The 25,703-nt window shown below is 37.1% G+C and overlaps 1 protein-coding gene and 1 long non-coding RNA gene across 45 annotated transcripts in view; one reads left to right on the top strand and one right to left on the bottom strand.

The window, feature by feature from the left end:
• The window catches only part of LOC102159394, a 335,205-nt gene extending 320,831 nt beyond the window's left edge, over nt 1–14,374 (bottom strand). For all 4 annotated transcript variants that reach the window (XR_002341807.1, XR_002341809.1, XR_002341810.1 and 1 more), the window contains exons 1-2: nt 13,309–14,374; nt 1,965–2,075 (exon numbers count right to left, since the gene is read on the bottom strand). This is a non-coding gene — a long non-coding RNA (uncharacterized LOC102159394). The remainder of the gene's footprint in view (nt 1–1,964; nt 2,076–13,308) is intronic.
• MEF2C (myocyte enhancer factor 2C) overlaps nt 1–25,703 on the top strand; it is a 174,521-nt gene that overhangs the window by 1,320 nt on the left and 147,498 nt on the right. For 13 of the 41 annotated variants that reach the window (XM_021082248.1, XM_021082273.1, XM_021082274.1 and 10 more), the window contains exon 2: nt 15,189–15,274. The gene's annotated coding sequence lies outside the window, so the exon portion shown is untranslated. Of the gene's footprint in view, nt 1–14,462; nt 14,595–15,188; nt 15,275–18,191; nt 18,389–19,197; nt 19,730–25,703 lie in introns of those variants that run through there. The other 28 variants (XM_021082115.1, XM_021082111.1, XM_021082245.1 and 25 more) reach the window with 24 other exon arrangements.

Here is a 25,703-nt window from a genome sequence, read left to right as displayed (position 1 = left end):
TGTGGGGGGTAGAATTGGTGCTTAAGAAGAGCAATGCTTCTACCAATATAAATTAATACTATGAAGCAATTGTTTTATTCAGATAATCTCATAAATAATTTTCAATGTACATGCTTAGCATACTGTCATACAGTAAAAAAAGAAATCTGATTTTTTTAAGATCTGACTTTTTTAACGACCACAGTATCTAAAACAATTTTCAAACCAATGATGACACAGATATGTCACAAATTTATATGTATCATACTCTTTCAGACTAAGCTAACTGCTATTTAAAATCATGAAATATTTAAAATCTGATATTTTAAAAAAATCAGAAATTATCTATGGTACCAAAAAATCTAATATTTTTAAAATACAATCTTATCTACATTCTAATGAAACTATATTTTAAAAATTCAAAACTCAAATCTGACTTACATTATAAATTATTATTATAGGATATGCTTCAAAAAATTAAAGTATATTTTATTTTTAAAAAGGAATATATTGTGGTTTCAAATTGCTATTTTTATGTGATATTTTGTCACCTTCTTTATATTGATTCTGGCGCCTGAGTAACCATGGTCACTGAATTTTTTAGATAACTTCACTGGTCTCTTAAAGAATGAGTATGTATTCCATGCACTTGATAATTTTTTTTAATTTATTTGGAATGTTAAATGTTATATTCCTAAAGAATCAATGTACTTGATTACAAAAATGACGATTATTTGCAAAACTGAAAAACACTCAAGTCAATTTCAGAATTATATTTGTTAAGTTTTTATGTGCAATTCCACTGGCTATAATTATAATTCTGTTTGTCATTTACACTAATTATACTTATATGTAATATAAAAGCTTATTCCAAATTATTTTTTATGACTCTCATAACTTTTTAAGTGTGACTTAACCTTTTAAAAATGATATCAGGTATAGTTAAAATATTTCTAAATAACTAAAATCTATAATTTTAATCCCACCCTAAATGGTGGGCTTAATCTAAAATTCCAAGATATTTTCTTTTAATCATGAGAAGAAGCTTTAATTCCTAGTTCAACATGCAGCTACATACTTGTCCTTTCTGATAAACCTTCAACTTTTACTTCAGGAAAATATCTATGCCAACTCCCGCAATGTATGGGGATGGTTTCTTTAAATAAATCTTAGTCAGAAACTGTGGCTTAAATTTGCAATGACTCATATGTACCCTAAAAGTTTAATATTAAAACACATAAACTTTAAGCATTATTTGCAAAAATCTTCATTTATTAAGGACAGCTTATAGTGGAGAAAAAATTAATTATTCTTCCCTTTCACAAAAACATTTTGTTTACCTCATAAATTCATAGAGATACTCATAGGGAAAGTATCAGCTCTCCAAAAAACCAACTTCAATAAATTACATTCTGAACATCAATTTATTTAATTTCAAGACAAAGAAGTTTCCAGCTAAAATGGTTTACTTGTAAGTATTTAAAGAAACAAAAATATTTTGGCAGCTTTATATGTATCTCCTCATTGACCAGCCACCTGACTGACAGCTGTCAACTGTCTGTGGGCCAAATGTAACCCAGTAAAGATAAAAATTACATATTAGTCATCCCTGTTGATAATACCTGGTGCCAGTAAGTTTTCAAATAGGAATAACTAGACAGTAGATATAAAGAAGTAAAAGAGGAATCATTTCAACTGGGTATCATGCCTCCTTTGTCACTAACTTGTTTCCCCTTACTTTTCTTATTTATCTCCTTTCCCCCAATGCCCGTATCTCACACCTAAAAAGAGTTAATTTCCTTAAGGGAACTTCAGACATATGTAACAAGTATGTGTCCATGAAAATACTGGGTAGCCAGGTAACACTGGCCACACATATTTTTCAATCAAATCTTTTAAGCTCATGAAATTTTTGAAAGAGTCTTTGAAGCTTTCAACAACTCATTTTAAAGAAAATGAAACAAAAGCACAAAAATGAAATTTACCCAAGGTCACCAATGTGAGGATGTGGATGCAGACTTTGATCTGTATTGCAACTTCATATCCAGTGATTTTTTTTTTTTTTTCTGGTAGACTTAAACATGTAGACTGTCAAGCTATAAGTAAAAAAGAGCACACGGAATTAGTGTGAGTTACATTCCTTTGGAGAACCATTTTCAGTTACCAAATTTAATACCTTACAAGAGAGATACAATTTTACCATGGCATATTAAAATATTATTTGTAAAAAGAGCATAAATACATTAAAATATCTACGGTATAAATTCTTTTTTAGATTCTCTTTACCATTGAAACTGACTTCTAAGCTGAAAATATTTATGGTGTATATGAAGAAGAAATAAAAAGTAATCAATGGAAGCATATGTGTTTAGAAGTTGAATGCAAAAATGAAAACCTCAGGTTGAAAATTTTTTTGAAATATTATGGAATAATTAAAAATACCAAATATACCAAGGCATAAGCACAAGTATAATACCCAAGTGCAGAATATATTAAAAAGTTCATATTACTGACTCAACAGCTAGCTTGTGAGTGTATGTGTGTTCATTACTAAACCTCTCTGGACCCCAGAGTCTTCATCAGCAAGTGTTTCCTAACAGCTCAGAAATTCTATAACCCAATAATCCTGTATTAATAAAAGTATCTGGTATTTATTCAAATAATGATTAATAATATAATAAATACTTTATATTGCTATAACTTGATAATGGTGCACAACATACAGATTCAATCAAGGTCATGAAAATATATTCAAATTAATATTTAATTTTTTCTGACCCTTCAGAAAAGAAATTGTTTAGTAGATATCTACCACATTCTGAATTTAAAATAATTTATGTTAACCCTGGGCTTTGGAGCAATATTTGCCTGTGAGAATGTTCACTTTAAAATCCAGACATGCAGGGGTTCCCATCGTGGCTCAGTGGTTAACGAATCCGACTAGGAACCATGAGGTTGCAGGTTCAATCCCTGGCCTTGCTCAGTGGGTTAAGGATCCCGCGTTGCCGTGAGCTGTGGTGTAGGTCACAGACGCAGCTTGGATCTAGCGTTGCTGTGGCCGCTGGCAACGGCTCCAATTAGACCCCTAGCCTGGGAACTTCCATATGCCTGCGGGTGCGGCCCAAGAAAAGACAAAAAGACAAAAAAAAAAAAAATCCAGACATGCAAATGAATTTTTTTAAAAAAAAAGAAAGAGAGGGGAGCTTAAAACATTAATATAGGATAGGGGAGGAAATTATGGGCAGAGTTTCCCTGCAAGGAATTAGTCTAAAATCACCTCCAACAGCTCCATGATACCATTTAGCAGCTAAATTATATATCTAAATTTACAAATAAATTTCTATTACATTTAGTCCAAATCAACATTAGTCATTAATCAGCAAACCATTTAACAATATGAAATAACAGTATGCAAATCAATTGCAAGCAAAATAATCAGTAAATAATATCCATTTCTAACAACTGGGAAAGACAGAGGTGTCAAAGCAAAATATGAAAAATTACAAGACTTTCAAATAAATTCAGTCACTTCTCTGCATCTCAAAGGGGTGTTAGTGAAGGTCAATGACTTGTCCCTCATCTGCCTTTGAAGGATCATGAATGCTTTCTCCTTAGCGTTGAAGACTGACTGCTGTCCAAAGAACACCAGAGCAGAAGTAGGCAGCTTGGCTGTAGTCTCCTTTTCACTGCTTAGTAATTTTATAACTGGAAACAAGTCATGCAACCTCTGTGAGGCTCCTGAATGGATGAGACTCTTTACTGGGCTGTGTGTAAATCATAGAAAAGGAAGTTTTCGTTACCCAGTAGAAGGAGTTTCCTCTGCCGCCTTTGAAATCCCAAGAGGACTCTGGGCCATATTGGTGGGTTCCTGTCTGCAAAGGCATACCCTGCCTCTCCCTACTGCTCTAAGTAGACTATCACATCAGCATTTCGAATAATTAAAACACCAATATTAACCTATGAAATTAGAGAGCAAAACAAAATCACTTTGTAATACACTACAGACCAGCTGGCCATATTTTTCCCACTTGGGCACCCTGGTTACAAAACAAGAAAGCTCTTACCCTCAAAATGATATTACCACACATAGCTTTGAACTTTTCAGTGCTCTATAAGCCTAAGCTGACACAAAGGACTTCATGGTTATTTAATGTTTTTGGTTTTATAAAATAGGAGAAAAATTTTTAATGAAAAAAACCTTCACTACACTCACTGCTGTGAGCCAGCACGTGAATATATTTGTTCATGTCAAAGAAACACTGGAACAAGAATTGGGCACAGCAGAGAACCCCTAATGTGAGGTGTTAAAAATATCTGGATCCAAGAGAGGTTAGTGGCAGCAGCTGGGTATGGAGAGAGGTTAAAGGCTGGGAATGTGGATCACCGTGTTGCCTGGGATGCCAGTGTTGTGAAGGCCCCTCGTGACTGCTCAGCAGATAGAGGTAATTGCAAGGTCATAAGGAACACTGGTATTGACTGAAAGACTCTTTCATGAAAAGCCACATATCCTAAGTGATCAAGAACAATGCTAGTCCTGGCTGCAGGGCTCCTAGGCTCACCGCAGCCAGCAATCACTGAGTGCACGTGTTTGTGGGCCAACTGTCACTAAGGTAGAGGTTCCTGGATCCAGAGCCTATTTTACAGGCTGGGATTCTGAGATCCAAGGAGCATATTCCACCCAAGAAAAAATAAGCACTACTCCTTAGAGAAGTGAAGATGAAGAAGTGTACAGAAATTTAAGAGAATTGGGTCCCTACATTATCACTTTTCCAACTACAATGGGCAGAATACATGTGGTATGTCTTAAAATATGAACCAAGACCAGCAATGGAAAAATTCGTGCCATTCTGAACTCTCATTCTTACTGTTTGGAAAGGCATTCACTAACTTACAAGTTCCACAAAGCTTGTTGAGTTGGGAGAACAGGAATGAATAATGGAGAAAAGGTAGAGTTACAGAATTAGGACTTTGCAGATTTTGTGCTTACCCCTGCACTAAGGCAGTGGCTTGCAAACAAAACATACATAAGAAACAACAGAGAAGCTAGTTAAAATGCAGATTCCTGCAATTGTGGCTCAATGGCCCTGAGGCGAGGCCCAGGAATCTGAATCTGAGGCACTCTGATGAAGTGTTCCCTGTGCTGGATTGTTCCATCCTCACTAGAGCTTTCTCTTCTTTTAGAGGGTCAGTTCTCCTGCTCCTGCTAGTAGCAGACAACCAGCACTTAGGGATCTAAGGTCCTGAAAAATCAAAGTGAACATATGGATACATATGGATGTTCTATGTCCACTGTTATTTACTTTCTGATAAAATCATGCTTAGGTAGTTCATTTATTTTAATTAATTTTATGTGGATTGGCAAATGATAAGACTCACCCAGTACTAGTGACAAGCCAAAAATCATTGTCAAGCTCTACTTGAGTTTCAAGCACTAAATAGTATAGCTTGAAATATGAAAAATGGCTTGAATGACTCTTTGGGAAAGTCATGAAAAAGGAGCACAGACAAGTGTTTATTATGAGAAGTATGTATGCATGCACATTCACGTTTTAGAATACTTAATTAATCATCACTGACCTAAGGAGTTTAAAGGTTGCAGCTTAGGGATAATGTAAGGGAAACCACAGGCTTTTATTCTCCAGTGTGAGTCACTTTGTGGCTATAGACTTCATAAACTACAATCTCACAGCTATGTAAGGGTGAGGTGAGAATGTGTGGATGGAAGAACACAAATCCTTTGCAAATAGAAGATCAAAAAGATAAGCACACGCTTTATTCTCTGTGAGTTAATCATCATTGTAATCAAAGAGTAATTATAGTGATTAATAACAAAAATAATCATAGAAACTTTTCTATGACCATACTGTCTATAGCATACACCATTAATTGTTTAGAAATAAGCTCCTTTGTTAGTAGTATTTTATTTTGAAGTGATTCAGATAAATAGAAAAATATTATTAATGAAATCCTATGATTCTGAAACAGAAAAATGGAGCTTTCCCAAAGCAAAACTGATTGTTAATAACCTGTGTGTGTGTGTGTGTGCATGCATATGTGTTTTTATTGAGTTTACAAATGAAAATAAAAAATTTACAACTGAAGATAAAGAGATGGCACAGAAAAGATGAAGGAAAGAAAAGGAGAAAAGGAGGGAAATGGAAAAGATGCAAGCAAATGTATTGATTAGCTATTTAGCTATTTCCAAAGGGGTTAAAAAGAATATAAAAAATTATAAAATGTTTATTCTGTGCCCCACTATAAGGAGTGTTCAAAATCATTTACTTAGAATCATATTTCTTCATTTCTGGATAAAGTGCACTCCATTTAATATGGGCACTCCATAGTAAAAGGTTTAATGCTATCCAAGGCTGGGAAATACTTATGTGCCCCAACTTTGCACACAGGAAGATGCTTTATCAGTGATTTCACAGAGGAGATAAAGGGCAGAATGCATTTTGCCCTCCAACACTGTACCTCTCCCCAACCTTTCCAAATTCTTCCCTGAATCCAGGAAGCAACACTATCTTACCTCAGTGTTCTTATATTTCCTTCAAGGTGCTTCTGGAGAAATAATCACTAATTACACCTCTGGTAGCTTTTGGAATGAGAGCGGGGTAGCGGGTGGGGGTAATGCACAGAGGTTGAGACCAAGTAACAACACAGTAGGATGTGGCCCATGGGATATTAAACTGTGAGCCTGCTATACAAAGAAAGAATAGAAAAGGTGACCAGGAGTTCCCCTGTCCTGGCTCAGCAGAAACGAATCTGACTAGGAACCACGAGGTTTCAGGTTCAATCCCTGGCTGCCTCACTCAGTGGGTTAAAGATCCCCCTACACCATGAGCTGTGGTGTAGGTCACAGACGCGGCTTGGATCTAGTGTTGCTGTGGCTGTGGCATAGGCCAGCAGCTGTAGCTCTGACTAGACTCCTAGCCTGGGAATCTCCATATGCCGCGGGTGTGGCCCTAAAAGGCAAAAAAAATAAATAAATAAAATAAAAAAATAAAGCAAGAAAAGGTGATCAGGACAACAGGTACTAAAGAGCACTATTATTTTAAAAATAATACTTCCTCAAGACCCAGGCTTCCCACTCATCCGCAACCAGGACATGTCAGTGAATGAAAAGGCAGCAGGTATGAAGGACCTGAGACATAGTGAGTGTCCCCTCCACTCCTGACCAACACAGCAGGGATTTTTGGAATTTTGTCATCTCAGATACTCCTATGGATTATGAACCCTTTTCAGAAAACTGCTGAGATTAGCTCATTTAAAAGGACAACATATTGTTACTGCATCACTAGGCAAGTGAGGGAGTGCCCAGCTCCTCTGGTAGAACACAGCCCAAGAGAATTCTGGAATATAAACAGACTTCTCAGGAAAGAAAGGACCTTGTGGGTCACATCAGGAAAAGGCTGTGAGAAGAGAGAGGCACTCAATAAAGGGCTACTATTGATTTTAGAAATTGCTGCTAGGTGAGCAGGTCATGCCAGAGTGAAAGGAGAACAAGCTGAAGGTGAGTAGAGGAAAGATGGTGCATGATACAAAGACAAGCCTTAGCAACCGTAGCGTTTTTGCCTACACCACACAGATGATATTGATTTGAAAGGACTTAACTCAGATTTAATAGGAAGCCACTAATTCTACATATTTATGCTAAGCTTTCTTAAATTTAAGTGTAAGATTATGTAATCAATAAGCAATTTAGAAGATGTCTGATGTATCCTTCTGGGCAAATGAATATATAATTATTTTTATAAGTCTGATAAAGTCAAATATGAAAACAAAAAAGAAAAAAACTCTGAATGTTCCATGGAACATGGACAAGGATAATATAAATTTGTCACGCCAAAATATAAGACTTCTTGGCATAATGTCTATTGGTTTGATCAACATACTGTCATAAATGTTTTATATTTATTTCAAATATGAAATGCTCTAATAGGAAATAAAACTCCTTTGGAGCATGAAAGCTGATAGAAAACATCTAAAATTAATGTTATATAATCACACTGAGATGTTGTTCAGGAAAATGGGATAGCCCTTGAAAGTGAACTAGTGTATTGATAGCTAACATTTATTGAGCATTTTCTACATGCCAGGCATTAAGTGAATATAGAAGTACAATTTCATGTCCTCGTGTCAACAAAATTATCACCCAGGGGAGCTCCAGCCACTTTCCCCATTTTACAATGAGGACATTTAGAAAATTAAGGTCAAATGGTTATTAAGTGTCTGAGCCTGGGTTCTAACCCAGGGTCTCTGATTTACGCTTTCCTGCCTGTTGTACATTCTCTGAAAAGTATTTCCCACAATGGTCATACATGATATATAATTTTTCATTAGTGAAGCTGACTTTTTTAAAAAAATAATCAGACTTTCCTAAGTGTTACCAAAATGTCTCCTTAAAGGCTACACTACATTCATATCAGAGACATTCTTTAAATTCACATTTTGTATCTGCGATTACTGTCAATTTATGAGCCAGATAGAATAATCTGCTGCTTTATAATCACATCATAGTTCCCATCAAGCACCCTGTTCATTACATTTGGTTTTTAGTTTCAGCAACAAATTCATCCTTAATGATAATGATTTGCCAACAATCAGACTTTTAAGACGGCAGAGCAAATTCCTAAGGATATTTCTGTTGAGACTTAAATGCAAAGATGCCATTACTGAAATAAGCAAATAACCTCCTAAAGCATCTACCTTGAAGAAGATGACACAGGGTTAGATACATATTTGTAAAATATTTTCTGGTAGGGAAAAATATCGATTTTATCATCTCCTGCTCTCATCTTCCCTATAAGTGAGCAAAGTTTATGAGTATAATGAAGCAGTACAGCATGTAGCTAAGGGCATCTATTGGAAATAAACCTACGTGGTTTCAAGTCCCCTGTCTGGCAGCAAAGAACTATGTGACCTGGGACAGGTTACCTCACTAAGCTTTAGTTTTTAAGATGTGTCAATTAGGGGAAATAGTAGTACCTATTTAAAAGGTTCTTGTTCAGATAAGAAATAAAATTCTAAAGCAGTTAATACATTATTAATCCAACACTGATAGTCACCATTAAACATTATATACTTTGAACTTATTTCAACACACATTTTATGATAGTATTATTTTTGTAAAATCCTTGTATTACAAAGATAAATGTTATTTATATATAAATATTAACTACAAATTTATTTTTAAAACTTTCTATAAGAAATCAGACCTCTTTGGTTTGGCTCTTTGACTCAATGGACTAGCATCCACTGGTAAAACAAACCGGTTTTAATCACCTACTTAAATTTTAAAGTTTTATTGCACTTTAGTTCTCATCATATTCCAAAATAATTTAGAGAAAACTCATTCCAAATAATAAATATTAATTCTCTTTTCTTAGTAAACTAGAATGTAGATATAATTATGTCCTCCTTGTTTTTAAATCTATTGAGTATTGAAGCATATAAATCTTGCTTCCTTGAAAAAAATATAATTTCATATTGTTGTGCTTGGTTTAGAATTTTAGGTTATAAATAAAATATTTTAGAAGAAATTTGAAAGTTCTCAGCTAATTTGGAAAATTAATTTGGCCAGGGGACAGAGAGAAGAAACAAGGTAATGTGGTAGTTTATGCTCTCCTTTCAAAAGTCCTTTTCTTAGGTGATATTCTTAATAAGGAGCGTTAACACAAATACCAGATATAAATTGCTTATTAATGTCCATTGAGTCTGTTTTTTTTCTGTAATACATATTTATAGCTATCATGAAATCATAGGAACTATACACATCCCAAGTGGGAGATTTTATTAAAACAAAAATGCTGTGGCTTCTGTTTTTTAAGAAGTGGCAAACAGTCCCTTAGACACAGCTGTAAAGTTAATCATGCGCCCACAGAGAACTACTTCTAGGTCCCTCTTGAACAGAACGCTCCATTAGGCTGCCACAGGCTCCCCCTCCCCAGCAGGCTTCTGCCCAGCCCTGTTGCCATAGATGGCCATCGGACATTTGGAATGACATCAGGAGATAATCTGAGCAGGCTCTGCCCTCAAGAATTCAAGCTAGCAGGAGACTGAAGATATCAATGTCTTCTTGGCTGACAACAGCATTCCAAAGGTCAACCAGGGTGAAAAAAGGACGGACTTGGAGTTTCCAGTGCCTTTTCAACAACCAAGCTGCTAACACATACAAAGAAGCATCCTTCAGGATAAATACATAAATAAATAAAAGACAAAGGAAGCTTGAAAGCATCTTAGAGGCACCATGCCTATGAAAGGGAAATAAGGTAATCTATAGCCACTGAGTCAGGAAGTTTTAGGATTAAAGGTATCTGTCCCCTAAAAGTAAAAAGTCACACAAAGTTCTCATCCAGAACCAATCCCCACCTCTCTACAACCTACTTCTCCAACGTTTTCGACTGTGACAGCCCAGGAGGGGTGAAGATGGAACTTAATGGCATAGAAGTAGAAATCCTTTGAAGGTGAATATGAATGGTTCTTACTGTAGTTTACCACTTTCCCAACTCTATGCTTCACATTAGATAGCTCACTGAATCATCACAACAAATTTGTGAAGGTAGCACTTTATGTTCCACATTTTATCCATGAGGAAACTGAGGCAGAGGGAGGTTCCATAACTCGGCATCACTATATAGTTGTGACGGGATAGAGCCAATTGGCTTTTGGCCACAGAGATTGTCCCTAGTCAGACTAATCTTTTAGATTGTCAGCCATGGAGAGGTTGAAGTTTCTAGCATACTGCAAGTACCTGAAGAATTTAAAAGATTTTCCCTTAGGCTATCAGATTTCAGAGAGAATGGGAAGAATGCCTCTACCATGAACCACATGCAAATGGTAAAGTAATAAGAGAAAAAAGAGTTCCAGTTGTGGCTCAACAGTTAGCCAACCTGACTAGCATCCATGAGGATGCGGGTTTGATCCCTGACATGGCTCAGTGGGTTGAGGATCCAGCGTTGCTCTGAGTTGCAGTGTACGTCACAGACCCAGCTTGGATCCAGCATTGCTGTGGCTGTGGCATAGGCTGGCGGCTACAGTTCCGATTTGGACTCCTAGCCTGGGAACCTCCATATGCCTCGGGTGGGGCCCTATAAGGACAAAAATAAATGAATAAAGAAATAAATAATAAAAGAAAAAAGACAATAATTCAAATGCATCAGCTCAGGAGAAATTCAAGTTTTAAAAACTATTTTCTTGTTATTGTTTTAAATTTATTTATCATTTGTGTGTACTCTTATCTGAACACTTAGGATTCCTTTATTAACTTAAAAGCTAATTACCATAAATGACCAGAATTAATACCAACATTTTACTTCCCAGTAAGAAATACAGGGGATAATCATGGCAAAACCAACCAAAGCATTGAAGTTAGAAAGTTTGTGCTTTGCCTCTAAATCTGTATGTGTTCTTTTGCCTTCTATGTCTCAACGAGCATAATTTGTAATTAAGTTTTTCCAGTCAAATTTCACCCTCGTGATATCAGTCTAAGACATAAGCAATGTATCTGTTATCTTCATCGAATTTGAGGAAGATTGTTTTGCTAACAATTCTCACCATATGTAACACCTTTCCTCCCTTACCTTAAGAGTGTTTTTTAACTGTTACTTTAAAAGGGTAATTCCATTTCCTCATAATTTTTCTAAGTAAGCACAATGTTATATCAACAGTCTCTTTTAAAAGGCATTTTATGAATCCATGACACTACCAATAATACATTTTTAGTTTGTTATCCCCTATCCCCCATACACCTTATTCTTTACCAAATGGAATTTCTTCCTGGAAAAAGCCTTAAGAAATATTTTCTCTTGTAAAAGGATATTCTCGTCTAAAATCTTCTGTCAGGTCACCTTTCTGTAGAGTTAATTTGTCTCACCAACCCCAAGCAACTGCTCTAGTCTGGCACAAAGTGTACTATAGCCTGTCAGGCTATTTTTGTTCCAAATTTATAGCAGGATATGGGGGTACATCTCTTAATTTCCTTTCCTTGTAAAAAAAAAATAATAATTACTGTGTTAAGTGTTCCCTAAGACCTCTTTCAGCAAGAAGATACTGAAATTCTGACTTTACAACTTTTCACACTAGTGCCAAGAAATCCAAATGCCAAGAGTGTCCTAAAATTTGACTGGCATCATAAAGCAGGTTGTTTCTTTTTGAACCAACATTCATTTAAAACTCTATAGCAGCACATTCCAACTTCATGCCATGATGGAAACGTTCTACATCTGGCAGTCAAATAAGGTAGCCACTTGCCACCTGTGGCTGTTAGGCACCAAAAATGCGGCTAGTGTATCGGAGGAACTGATTTTGAATTTTATTTAAGTTTAATTTAAAAAAACACATGCAACCAAGGGCTACCATATTGGTAGCAGCTTACAGCTTCAAGAACATGACGATATAACTATTCTGCACCTTTGATTTATTCAGCCAAGTACTCTACTGTGCCTTTAGAGCACTGGTTCATCCCGTAGCTCCACAAACAGATCAAAACCAGCACAGACATTTCTACTTCGTGATAATAATTTTACAAAAGATCCCTGCACTGTCCTCACGTGCAAACAAATAAAGAGGGATGTAAGGGGAAAGGAAGTTTTTTGGATTTTTGTGTTTTTTTTCTAATACTCCATTTCTCCTTGTAGTTTGTGGCCTTTCTCTGGCCAAGACGCGCACAGATCTACTGAGGCAGCTTAACTACTAGAGCCAACGATTGGTTGGTAGTTTTAAAAATAATCCTGTAGATCCTGAGAGCTTGGGCGAAAAAATCCGGCCCTGGGACCCTGTCCTTTCCCCTCCGTGCGCCAAGTGATAAAACATGCTGGCTGGAGCGGGACGGGGCGGCTGCAAGACCTGCGGGAACCACACAGACGCTGTTGCCAAGCGCTCCCGGCGCTGGGGCCGCCGGTGCTGCCGGACGCCGACCGCGTGCCAGCGCTTTGTGCACGTGCGTGGGGGGAGGGTGGGTTCGCTACACGCGTCGCTCGGAACTCACCCCCAGATCTGTGGGGGTCGTCTCTCGCCAATGTAGGGTAAATATCCCCGAGACCTCCACACCAGACCACCAGGGCAACTCCCCGACACCGCCACCGCCCGTTTCCAAAGCCACCACCTCCTTCCCCTCCTCCAGTCCCCGCGGCCCGCCACGCGGGCCTCCTCGCCAAGCCACCGGCCGTTTACCCCCCGAGCGGTGGTTTCCCCCACTCGAAACGCCACCCGGTGCACGTCCCTCCGAGGCTGCTCGGCCTCCCCTCCGTGCTCCCTGGCCCGGGGCCCCCAGGAGGGCCCGGAGCCCGCCTCCTCCTCGCCCGTGGCGCTCGCACGTGGCGCACTCACCCCCTACGAGCTGCCTCCGAGCTCTAGAAGCGCTCCCGGGAGGGAGCCCCCGCCCCCTCAGCTCCGTCCGCGCGGGGAACGCGGGTGGGGGAAGTGGAGAAAGACACGGAAGGGAGTGTATAGGTAGCGAGGGCAGTGATAGAAGGGAGGACCGGCAATAATTGGCTGGCTTGGCGGCTGTTGCGTCTCTGCTGTATGCCTAGCCAGCGAGGACTCACTTTCCACACAAATCAACCTGAGAGATTGCTACTGCCAGCAATCAATAACTCCGCGGAGTGAAGCTGCAGAAACCTGAAGCGTCCCTGGTCTGGGTCTTTAAAAGGGGCTGCCCGCACTGAATCCGAGCCCTCTGCTTCCCAGACAAAGAAGTGGGCGCTAAAAAAGCAGGGTAATAAGTTTAACCCCCACCCCAACCCCATTGTAAAGATCTTTCAAAATTAAAGGGCACACATATCAAGGTATCAAGAGAAAAAAAAAAGTTAAAAGGGGACCTGTGAAAATCCATTCTTTGAATTGAAGGTTTCTGTGATATTTCAAGAAATGGGATAGAATCAATGTTCCAAAGAACATTTAACAATTTTGTAAGTAAAAGGTAAAGTCTATTAAATTTAGCCATGCATGTGGATGCTTTTTAATAAACTGCACATTCGCAAGCAAATTAGTGATCAAGCCTTATTTAGGCGTACTGATCCAGGAAAAGGAAGAAATGCATCAATCATACTTTGTAGTTGCATTTTTGAAAGCCTTAACACATCTTTCAGACATAATTTCATGAAGACTGCATTTCTGTAAGGTGAAAAGACCCTGGGAGATGTGTATTAGGATTCCTATTTAATAAACTGTGAAAACAGGCAGAGCTAGGAGAAAGGGAATTCACCAGGTCACCAGGTACTGACTACGAAGTTGAAACTAACTTACTGTGTTCCTGAGTCTAAAAGAGTAAACTCAGGTAACACCTTTAAATTAAAAGTGGCCAAAATTCTTCATTTCTCCTTGACTGCGAAGCAACTTAAAAATAAAAATAAATCTTAAGGATGTCAACCCAAATATAGAGGCTTTATAAATCTTAATGACTCTTGACTATGAAGTCTTCTTGCTAATACAAATGGGAAAATGGATATTGACCTTCATGGTCTGATATGTCTCAAGGTTGGGAAGACTCCACCTACTCTGAAGCCAAGAAAAAGTTCATTTGTGTACTCAGAGTCATTGAAAGCTGGTTTCAAACAGACTAGAACGCAGGAGCACTCATCTGTACTCAGTATGGTTAAACACTGCTTGGAAAGGTAACGTATTATTGGTAGTAGAATTCATTGTGTACTGAATTCATATTGTTAATCTCAAAGTGTTTAAAATTGGCCTTTAAGCATATAAAATAAGCCCTTTCAGTGACTTTAGTTGCAACTTCAGTACCCCAACTTGATGAATTTTGTTAGCTTGGAATATGATGAATTTGACTTTTCTCCTTATAATTCCTTATCAGAAATTAAAATAAAGGTACAAAAATAAAAATAAATACAGGATCTTTAGAGATAAAGGATATGAGTAAACCTTGGCTTGGAATAAGAAATCCTTTTTGTATTGCAGATTCTTCATCACAAGCAGGCCATACGGTATATACTGTTCATGGACAAAAGCTATACCTAAAGAATTTTTGAAATTTAGATATTTGGTACTCTATATACTAAAAGTTATAGGTATTATCACAATTAATGGTAATTTTCATTATTTTCTATGCAATACACATCCATGTTTAAATTAGAATTAACACTAATATTACTTCAGATTTGAAGTTTTAGATGTAAATTAATTTGAATATTTTAATAACAACATGCTCAAAAAATTTAACTATTTACTTTGTTGTGCTTATGCATTTTAAGGTGCCAAAGAAGAGCTGAAACTGTGAAGTAACTTCTATGAAGCGATGAAGTAAAGAATGGAAGGCAAATGACTGTATGTGTATGTGGTGAGTGCTTAACATTTGTTATTATCATCTATCACAAAGTTAATTCATAAAACTAAAACTGCCAGACTCTTTTTCATTAGGTATTTATAATGTAAACATGTATAAAAATGATAAAATGTTGCATAATCATTGTGTAATTTATTTTATAGCAATATACCATTTTGCTTAAAACTCACATGTCACCTTTCAGGGCCTACCTTTCCAAGTCTGTTTTACAATTAATCTCTTTCAGAGGAAGCTATGTATGTCATCTACACATTTTTTTACACTCTTGGAATTTGTATCTAGCTGCTTTTTATATCTGAACTTCTATGTTCGATTACCATGTTTGTGTTGAAAGTATACTGGCTGAAGAACAAATACTATACAGTTGAATAATATCAAGAGGTAGATTAATCTATAGACTTTCTTCATATTAAGGCAGGTTGCTGTGGCAACCTTCCCAGCTTACTTTAGAATAATTTTTTAAAGCTCACTTCAAGAGCTACACCCAGAGTGGGCCAGGCTTAAAACCAGGCAGACCCAATGCACAGGTAGACTGCTGATTTAATGTAGGGAAGTAGTAAGGAGTGGAAAGCCAGTAAAATGATATGCAACCCTGAATAGAAATTAGAAATTAGCTTTCCCTAGGGTTAAATCCTGAGGATCACACTCTCTGTAACTTCTGTAGCTCCTTAAATATGTTGCGAGACGTTTCTGTTAGAGAAAAAAAAAATTAATATATTTACAAGTTTAATAAAGCACTCATGATACTTATTTAATGAAGGAAATATTTGGTGACAGAATTTTAAAAGCTGGTTTAAATAGTACATCAATCGCAGACATCATTTTCTCTCATAGGAAGCATCACCTTTTGTTTAAGAGGATAGGCCACCAGCTTCCGATTGGCTTAAGGGTATAAGAATTTTCTACTTTCCAATCATAGAACTAGAATAGATTGGGGGATTCATTTAACACATAAGAAAACTGAAACCCAGAAAGGACATATTCATTAGTTAGGCACAAATCTTCAACCAGAGAATCCAGGCCTCCAAACACCTAGCACATACTCCTCCCTGTACCAGAAAAATGCTCTGATCCTAGCCAAGTACCGTTAGGTGGCAAGGATCAGGATGATTTTGGTTTAAAAAAAAAAAGTTTAGAACTATTTAAAGATGAACACAAAGCCATCTTAGAGAAACCACGTTTCTGGATTACCACGGAAAAATTTTAAATCTCAGGTGACTTTCTTCTGCTGTATATTTCTGCAGAACCTCTCCTGTTCTGCTTCAACTGTAAAGACTCTTGGGAAGGAAACTAATGCTGATATTAACTTAGGTCACACATCATTAAGAAGCTAAATCTGCTAGGGGGAGTATCTTATATTTTTAAAGGCCAACTGTGGTACAATCCAGACCTAAATTATTTTCAAATTATCCACAATGTAGGGTTATACATACTCTTGACGACTTCTATGTTGTTAATTACGGGTTTGTTAAAGTGTTTAGTAATAAACAATTCTTAAGATGTTAAAAGGTAAAATAGTTTCTTTTTGAAGGAAAACAATCTAAAACCAAAGTGTACTGTGGTAAATAGAAATATTCGCTATAAGCCATCAAAAATAGTACGGTTGAAAGTCATGTATTGTTTATATCTATTTACTCATATAAAATAGACTGTTAAAATTCATGACATTAATTTCAGACATTATGGCAATAAGCAAATGTTCCTGCAAATATTTTGCTTTGTCGGGAAATTTGTGAATCTGGAAAAAATTAATTTCCCTTTACTACCATATATAGACATATCTTAGCATTCAAAATGTCAATGCACCTTTAATTTTTTAATTTTTTTTAGAAGTTATACCTTTAATGAAACCTGATATAGATTATTTCTGCCATATTATTAAAATGAATTTATGGTAGTAGCAAACTCACCAGATAAAAAACAAATGGCAAATATATAGTAGACACTAATCTTCAAAAAATAATAGTATTTCAGATGGTTTTTGCTTTATGACAGTTTGCCATGCTCTCTTAGAATAATAGCAAAAGATTCATCTTATCTGGGCTGATAGTCACAATGGTGATAAGCCAGAAGTCTGAAAATTGTTCAGATATTGTCGTACTTGCCTATAAAATCAACCTTCTCTTTCAAGTGAAGCCTTGGGGCAGATGCTTAAATATTTACCCTACTCTTCTGAGAAAAGGTATTCAGATCAAATAGCCCCTACAATGAAGCAGGAGGCTGTCTGATTCACACTGCCACGCATTAAAATAGAGTAGATGCATAGTGCAGAACTTAACGGGAATGCAACTAGTCACTGAGTTAAACACATATTGGTGAAAGAAATTTTTTTAAGTGAGGAAATATCTTTAATATCTAGATATTTCAGTAGACTCCTATTGTCTACTCTTAAACATTCAGTATTTTTATTTCCTCAATCTTTGCCCTTCTTTTCACGGTGCTAAAATTATTTAAACGTGGTCTAAACATTTTATATAATCTACAGGTCTACTGGCATGTAATATTGTCTTTTCATGGTTTATGTACTAATTGGTATACTTTTATAATCTTTGGATTTATTGGACGTGGTATAATTGGCTAGGGAGGGGAGGTGCTCAATCCCTAGTACCCTTTCCTAAATCTTTAACATTAACCATTTTTTATGGTAAGGAATATTTACTCTGCTTAAACCTTAACATAAGAATCTTCCTTATCAGTCTCTTGCTGCTTCCTGTGCAGCTGAAACTCTTCAGGATAAGTGAAGTCATCAGCTATCGGATAGGGAAGCCTAATGCATTTGGGAAGTTGGTTTGGTTTACATGTTAATGCCTTGGATAAAATCCAGTAAGGTGTGGAAGAGATACTGCGGGAGGAGGGAGGGGGAAATCTCGGAGGAAGCTGCCGCCTCAGTAAATATTTCCAACCTGATTAGAAAGTTCATGGCCCAGAGATGAAATCGAGATTTCAAATACTAGTAATTCTTTTATTATTTTGTGCATTCCTAACACTTGAGACGCGTTTCGGCTCGCTTTCTAGCCCTCCAATCTCTCAGGGCCGAATACCACGTATTCTGGGCGTGAAGGAAAAGCGCGCTGGAAAGTGCTGCAGCCCGAACTGGAATTCTTACGCGTGAGTAACTGAGGAGCGCTCGGACCGGTGGAAGAATGAAGTGGTTAACACGTCTCCATACGGGGCGGGGGGGGAGTCACAAGAGCAACTATTAGGGTCGCGCTCCTATTGGTCAGAGGAAAGATCCCGACTTTAGAAGGACTTTCCTGCTGGCTGGCTCGCAGCGTCCCCGGGGAGCTAGCGCGCCGCAGCCGGAGACTCGGTTCTCCAAACGTCCTCCGCGGCGCCAGGGAGAAAGCAGGGAGCCGCCGCTCGCGGTGTTGTCTTCATTTCCAGCAGGAAAGAATTGTCATTAGGTTTGCGTATGGCATGTGCCATTACCCCACCGTAAAACTAAAATTAGCAAAATGTCAGGAATGGAAAGATTGATTCACCAAGATGCAATTATCATTTAAAAGTGCTTGATTGAGGTACTGATGTTCAGTGATTTATTCTGCATACCATATACATAATTAAAGTAGTGTAGTGGAGTAATTTATCAATCTAGTTGAGACTGGAGGGGTGAGGAGGGAACTGCTGTATGTTTGTTTTATTAAAATGCTCCGAGGTCTAGTCCCGCCCCCCTTTTGCAAGAGTGAAACTGATGATTTCTCCAGCTCGCGAGGAGAAAGAGTCAACGGTTTGGGATTGTGAGGGAAAGAGAGGAAAAGGCAGCGCCGGTCAAAGGCAAGGACAAAATAAAATAAAGGAAAAGAAGGCAAGAGGCATTTCATGGGATGTGGTGCTTAGAACCCCAAGCCGTGTGCTCCGTCTTCTCTGCCACCCCCGCCTCCCCTCCCAATATCCTTCCACTCCCCCCCGCCCCCCGCCTCTTTTACGCGATGTTTCAAAGGCTGTGAGCGGCTCTCCTTTTCCCATTCGTCTTCTGTCACTTCCTTCCTGGACGCAGTTTTCTGGACGAGTCTGGTTACTTTTAATCCCGCCGGCCGCTGAGAGCCACTTTCTCCTCCTCCTCCTCCTCCCCTTCCTCCTCCTCCTGCTCCTGCTCCTTCCTTCGGCCTCGGCGGTGCGCGCGCGAACGCGCGGTCCCGAGCGCGCCTCCCCCGCGCGCTCCTTCCGCGCGCGCGCGCGCGCACACACACTCATCGTCCCCAGCTCTCTGCTCGCTCTGCTCGCAGTCAGACACTTGAGCACACGCGTACACCCAGACATCTTCGGGCTGCTATTGGATTGACTTTGAAGGTTCTGTGTGGGTCGCCGTGGCTGCATGTTTGAATCAGGTGGAGAAGCACTTCGAGGCTGGACGAAGTAGATTATTGTTGTTATTTTTTTTTCTCTCTCTTTCTCTCTCTTAAGAAAGGAAAATATCCCAAGGACTAATCTGATCGTTTCTTCCTTCATGTAAGTACCTCTGACATTTCTCTAGGAAATAGAAATAGCGGGGGTATTGTCTCTGAAATCTGCATCAGTATATTCCCGGTGCTGGGTCTATCCCTGTGCCTATTTGAAGGCTGAAGTTGAGGCTTGCTGTGCTTTCTTCTCTTAGATTCCATGATTTCCTTGTGTGTTGCTAAAAGTAACTTTTTAGATAGTCTTATCTGTTTTTGCCATCAGTTATTGAAATCACTCCTGACTTGTTCTTGTCACACCAGTGTGTTTAAAGTTTCATGAAGTTAGTTCACGTCATTAGCATGTTTGATATGGTGGAGCGTGTGGACCCTGGTGGATTTTAATATTTCACAGAATGTTCTGTGACCTTGAAGTACATGCCTTAAGATTTAGCCGTTAGTTCACTGTGGAAAGATGCTGCTATGAGTCCCACCAAAGACTCCAATTTGCCTTGGGTTATGCTTCTGAGCTACTAAATCTTGGGATTAGTTTGAGCTAAAGCATGGCTGTCTGTCAGAGTATACCTTTGTGCATCTCCTTCCATTACCAAAGTGCTGGCTTGATAGAGGGCTTCTTTGATGTGAACACGAAGTAATACCTTGGCCATGGTAGTCTACACATTTCATGATTCTTGTTGGGATTTCAGTGTATGCATTGCTGTTTAGGTCAAATACATAGCTGTTTAAAAACAAATAAGGTTAAGTCACTTCTCTTTGGACTTCAGATGAAAGTTACCAAACTCAGTGATAAAGTTTGGCACAAAGGAAGTATATATAGACATGGCACATTGCTTATTGTGTTATTAAATACTATGCAAATATTTAAATTTATTGCTAGTGTTATCTCCTTCCCAGAATATGGCTATTCATTCTTAAAGGAAATCGTATGTCTGAAACATGTCTATTTTAGGTCCAGTAGTTTTCATTTTGGGGGGAAAAGCTCTTTTTCTTCACATTTTAGGAAAGTGTGTCTTTGGTGTAAAATACCTTTATATGTAAATGCTGATGGTATAATAAGTAGAGTCAGGCTCTCTGCCAATTCTTTAACCCATCCCCAGAGGAGAATTGCTTTGACACAAAGTGCATTTTACTATTGTGAATCTGATACTAACTCTAATAGTAACTGTCTTGTGAAATGGTTGGTGACTGCATGTATTTTCTAAGTGCTATAAAAGGAACTCTGGCTACCTCATTATACCAGTCAAAAAAAGTGACCAGCCTCTTTTTAACTGGCACCTTGCGATAGAATTGTGGTTGCAGAGTAAAGATGTTTATGTAGAATGTAATAACTCCAATCCCTAGAGACTTGGTAGGACATGGAAATGTGACCACCTGTGAGCCCCTCTGTATTGCGTACTAATTTTAGCTTTAAAGAGATTAACCATCTCCAATTTGAAATAAAAACATCTTATTTAATTTTTAAAATAATGTCAATTTGGGCCAGTCTTTGAAAACATTCAGTATATACCAGTATGGCACAAGCATTTCAGTTAAGTATAATGCAGTTAATAAACCATATTATTGTCCTCCAGAGTATACATGAAATTATTAAGTTAAAAGAGGTAGTTCTAAAGCAAGTAGATGCAGAACTTGACAGGTAAAAGGAGATGTACTTATCTAATGTCTGATCTCAAGAGGAAAAAAAATCTCTAAAATCAAGTATCTCATTCTATTTGTGCAAAAGTATACTTGACTATATATTAGACTTCTAAATGAATTCTAAAAGTTTTCATTAAAACACACTTTAAAGGCAGTGTTTAAGATGTGATCCCCTAATCAAGTTAAGGAGACAATAGTTGACAGTTATCTTTACTTCAGGTTTTGCTAAACTTTATAAAAATCTGTTTTTTACTGTTGTAATTCACACAGCTTTGAGTATTTGTAGCATATTTTCCAGACTTCTTACTAAAAACAGTATTTTTACCTCATTCATTAATTATGCTATTTACATTATGATTGCTATGTATATATGTGGAATATAGTGAAAGGCAGTATTAAAGATGTAACTTTTATTCAATATTAATTTATTTCTTTGGTTTAAATAACAAAGCATTTTAAAATAAAAAATCAATTTTCCGGCTTTTCTCAGCTGTTCATACTTTAAACCTATGCAATCATATATATTAACTTTTCAGAACAGAAACATATTAACATTAAATACATGCAATTTAAGTAACAAGGACTTTATTGTACCTTCCCTCTTTTCTATTTTGTAAACACATTCAGTTTTCAAAATTTGAGGGAATAGTTCACTCCATTAGGGAAAAGGGCTATCTAATGATTCAAAATTGGATCCTGAAAAAGCAACATGTCTTTATATTTTTCAGATGTCTGTCAGTTTCTTCCTTGGCCCTTCTCTTTACTGAATCAGTAAATTGTATAGCATAACAACCATATCTTTCCGATAAGTGATTTATTGTATTTAAACTTATTTTACTTAAAAAAATGAGCTTAAAAAACTCATTGGCATATATTAACGCTGTATTTCAAAACTTTCTTCTGTTTATTGTAGTATATTTTGTGGTTTTATTTCCCAACTCTGCATGCGGTATATTTTGTGTCTATGAAATCTCAGAAAGTGACAAAAATGGGGAAATATCTGTGCGGCGACACTTGTGCTTCATAACAACAAAAAAAATAGTTATTAAACAGAGAACCCTGGCTTCAGGGGCATGATTCAAAGTAAGATGGAAGAATTTCATATGCAATTAAGGGCCACAGAGTGGACTGTAAAGAGACTATTAATAAAGTTCTACTTTTTTTTTTTTACCCAAAGCACATCCTCTGAGAAAACACACAAATTAATACCTAAAACTTACAAAAATGCACATATTCATTTCATGAATACAGTGATTGCCTGGACACAATGAAGATTTAATCACCGGTGCGCAGTCTGTGTGCTGAATGTGGAAGGGTAGGTGATTAAGATCCCCGTCCTCAGCACCGTACCTTAATCTCACGGGCGCGTGGACTGCCCTGCACTCAGTAAAGCCTGACTATTCACCGAGATCTGTCATCTTTAGGAAATCAAACCAGATTACACAGGCGATTCACAAAACCAGGAGCTACAACAGAGTCTGTGCACCTTACAAAAGGCGGATTACGCAGTTCACATGTTATTTTGATAGGTCAGAGATAAAAGCTGATTGTTGGGGAATGGCAAGACACTCCAATTTCAAATGATTGCTAGATAAGTATACCACGACCCTGTTGCTTCTTCCTTATGAAGAGCCATTCAAACAGTAGAAAACTCAGTTTTCAGATGATAGGCTTTCAATAGTGAAATAAGAGAAAACATGTCCTCTTTTATATACGTAGCTTACATTTTAAGTTCCATCACTTCTTTCTGAACAGATACCAAGTTCTGGATGTTTATGTGAAGCAGTTATTATTATAAGGCTTAATTTGCAGTAGACATTTTCAAAGGCATTGTAGAGAGCATAAAACAGAATTTGCCAGAAATAAAACATACACTCATGGTATTGAGTAACAGAGCAGAAAATGCATGGTAGTTAATAGCCATTATGTTCTTCTGTTACCAAATATATTTTTCATAAAAATGTGGAATTACATAGCTAATGAATCTGTATATTTGAAATATATTTTGATAGGTGTTTATTGGTCAAATTATATGTATTTTGTGAATGTTTTATAAGGGTCATTTTTGGCCACAAAATGTGATGTTTTCAGAGTTTATTTCAGAGAAAAAGTTTAGTTGACATAATAACATTTTGAAAACCCCTACTTCTTACACATCCAACTCTACAGTAATTTCTTGCTTCTTTAAAAATTGGAGCCTTTTTTTACCCAACTGATGCCTCCTAGTGTTTCACACAATAAAACACTAATGAGTCACTCATAAATGTAAACATTGCATTTTCATTGCCTACATCTTCTGTGATACATAAAATTAATATTTATGTGTTTAATTTTCTGTGCATTATTACAGTGAGATAGGAGATTCCAATGAATGAGATGTTTCATCTGAGTGGGTTTGTGGCATACACTTGCAGGTTTTCTTTGACCATAACACTGTCTTACTAAGTTCTAATAAGTTTATTACCTTCAGCTCCAGCTTATATGCTCACTGTTTATGTTCACTCTAATTCCGAGTGAAAAACATAGACTAGGTATCAGAGCTTCCATTTTGTAGGCCTGGAAATTATACAGCTGAGTTCATCCACAAATGCCTGATGAACAAATTGCAAGGGGACTAAACCATTTCGTTTTAGATGATGAAATATCTTAAAAGATACAAAATTTTGCCTACTCTGTGTCTTTATATTTGCAAATTTCCGTGTAAAGGTAGAGTAAAAAAGAGAGTTTAAGAAAATAACAGGTAAGGATAAATGCATAGATTCCCACAAAATTGGAATCTATCGCCTTGTTAAAAATAGCAATGAAAAAAAAACTTGCTTTGGGAGCATAGTATTCAATATAGTAGAAGGAAAACTTAGAAGACAGCTTCTCCTGACCAGAAAATTGTCTAATGAGGTAGAAGTTAGTGGTTACCAACTTTGGTGTGAGTTTTCTGTCATTAAGATGGTGAGCGTAGGCTTTCCATATTCTTGTACTTCTGTGATTTCAGACAACTTTCTGATTCTATTTACAAAAGATGGCTACTTCAGTTTCTGAATATTTTTTTTAAAGTATTTATGAAAGGGAGGAGGCATTCCCTTAATGGGTCTTAGGTTCAAAGGATGTACTCGGAAGCCTGTAACATTTATGGGCCTCCTTCTGAGTTGTCATACCACACACAAGGGCACAAAAACAGCCACAGATTTCTTTCACTAACACAAGTATTCTGAGCGTCCAAACGTAGACCCTAGGCTTTGACTAAATGTGGTTCATTTCTGTTACCTCTGTATGCGTCATTTAGTTGATTCAAAACACATGCAATTTGATAATATTTGACTCATTCAAGATATTCTAATTTGGTCAATAATACAGTGCTATTACAATTCTTTGCATGTTGGACGCATTTCAAAGAATGTTAGGGGGTGTGTTCCTTTCGTTCAAGGAAGCAAACATGTAGAAAGGGGTGGACCTTTCCCACAAGAGCCACATTTCTTCCCTTGGAGAATTGAAGCAAATATGCAGTATGTAAGTGAATAACAGCATGAGAAAGAAAATAATTTCTAATCGGCTGCTGTAGTTAGTGAGCAAAGGAAACTGTCAGGTTTTTCTTAAAAGCAGTTCTAATTGATAACTTTTCTCACACTGAATGTTGAAAAAATGCCCCAAAATTTTGTAATTTTAGTATTAACTTCTATAAAGGGCACAAGAATTAATTTTGCTCAAAACAAGAATTCGGTAGTAACTATTTTACAGATTTATTGAAGCATAAAGAAATAAAGGGAGCTAAAAGTCCCATTCCCTATCTCTCTTAAGATTAAGTAGATGGCATCAATGTTCTTAGGTTAGTTGTTTTTGTTGGTGCAAGAGAAATAATTTAAAAAAATTCTATAACAAAGAATTCATTGTAAAATATAAGGATATGAAAAAGATTATCCAATAAGCATTATCTCACATTTCATTGGTATTTTTTAACATTAACTATAAAAAGGAAAGTTATATTCCTAAGTATGAAAATTATATGATACTTGTTATATACATATTTATGTTTGAGGTGATAACATGATCTTACGAGCATTCGTCATCACCACAATGTATTTGTTGTACATTGCCTAAGATAAATCTCTGTATTTATTTTTAAAATGTAGCCAGTTGTAAACAAAGTTCAAAAAATACAGGAAGGTAATCTCTTGAGGATGTTATAAAGGAAATTGGTGATATTATAAATGATAAAAACAGTAAACCTATTGCAGGCAGATTTCTGCAGGAATCATTACTCTTTAATAATGCAGATGTTATAGAGACTTTATTAATTCTTAATGTTGTAAATTTGAAATGAATGGAGCAATGTTGTTCATCCTGCAAGTGGTTGCGATTCATGTAGAATGACAGTGCAGATCTTCTAGTAATGA

Source organism: Sus scrofa, chromosome 2 (assembly GCF_000003025.6).
Source record: "Sus scrofa isolate TJ Tabasco breed Duroc chromosome 2, Sscrofa11.1, whole genome shotgun sequence".
NCBI lineage: Eukaryota > Metazoa > Chordata > Mammalia > Artiodactyla > Suidae > Sus > Sus scrofa.
This window is presented reverse-complemented; position numbering and strand designations above follow the sequence as displayed.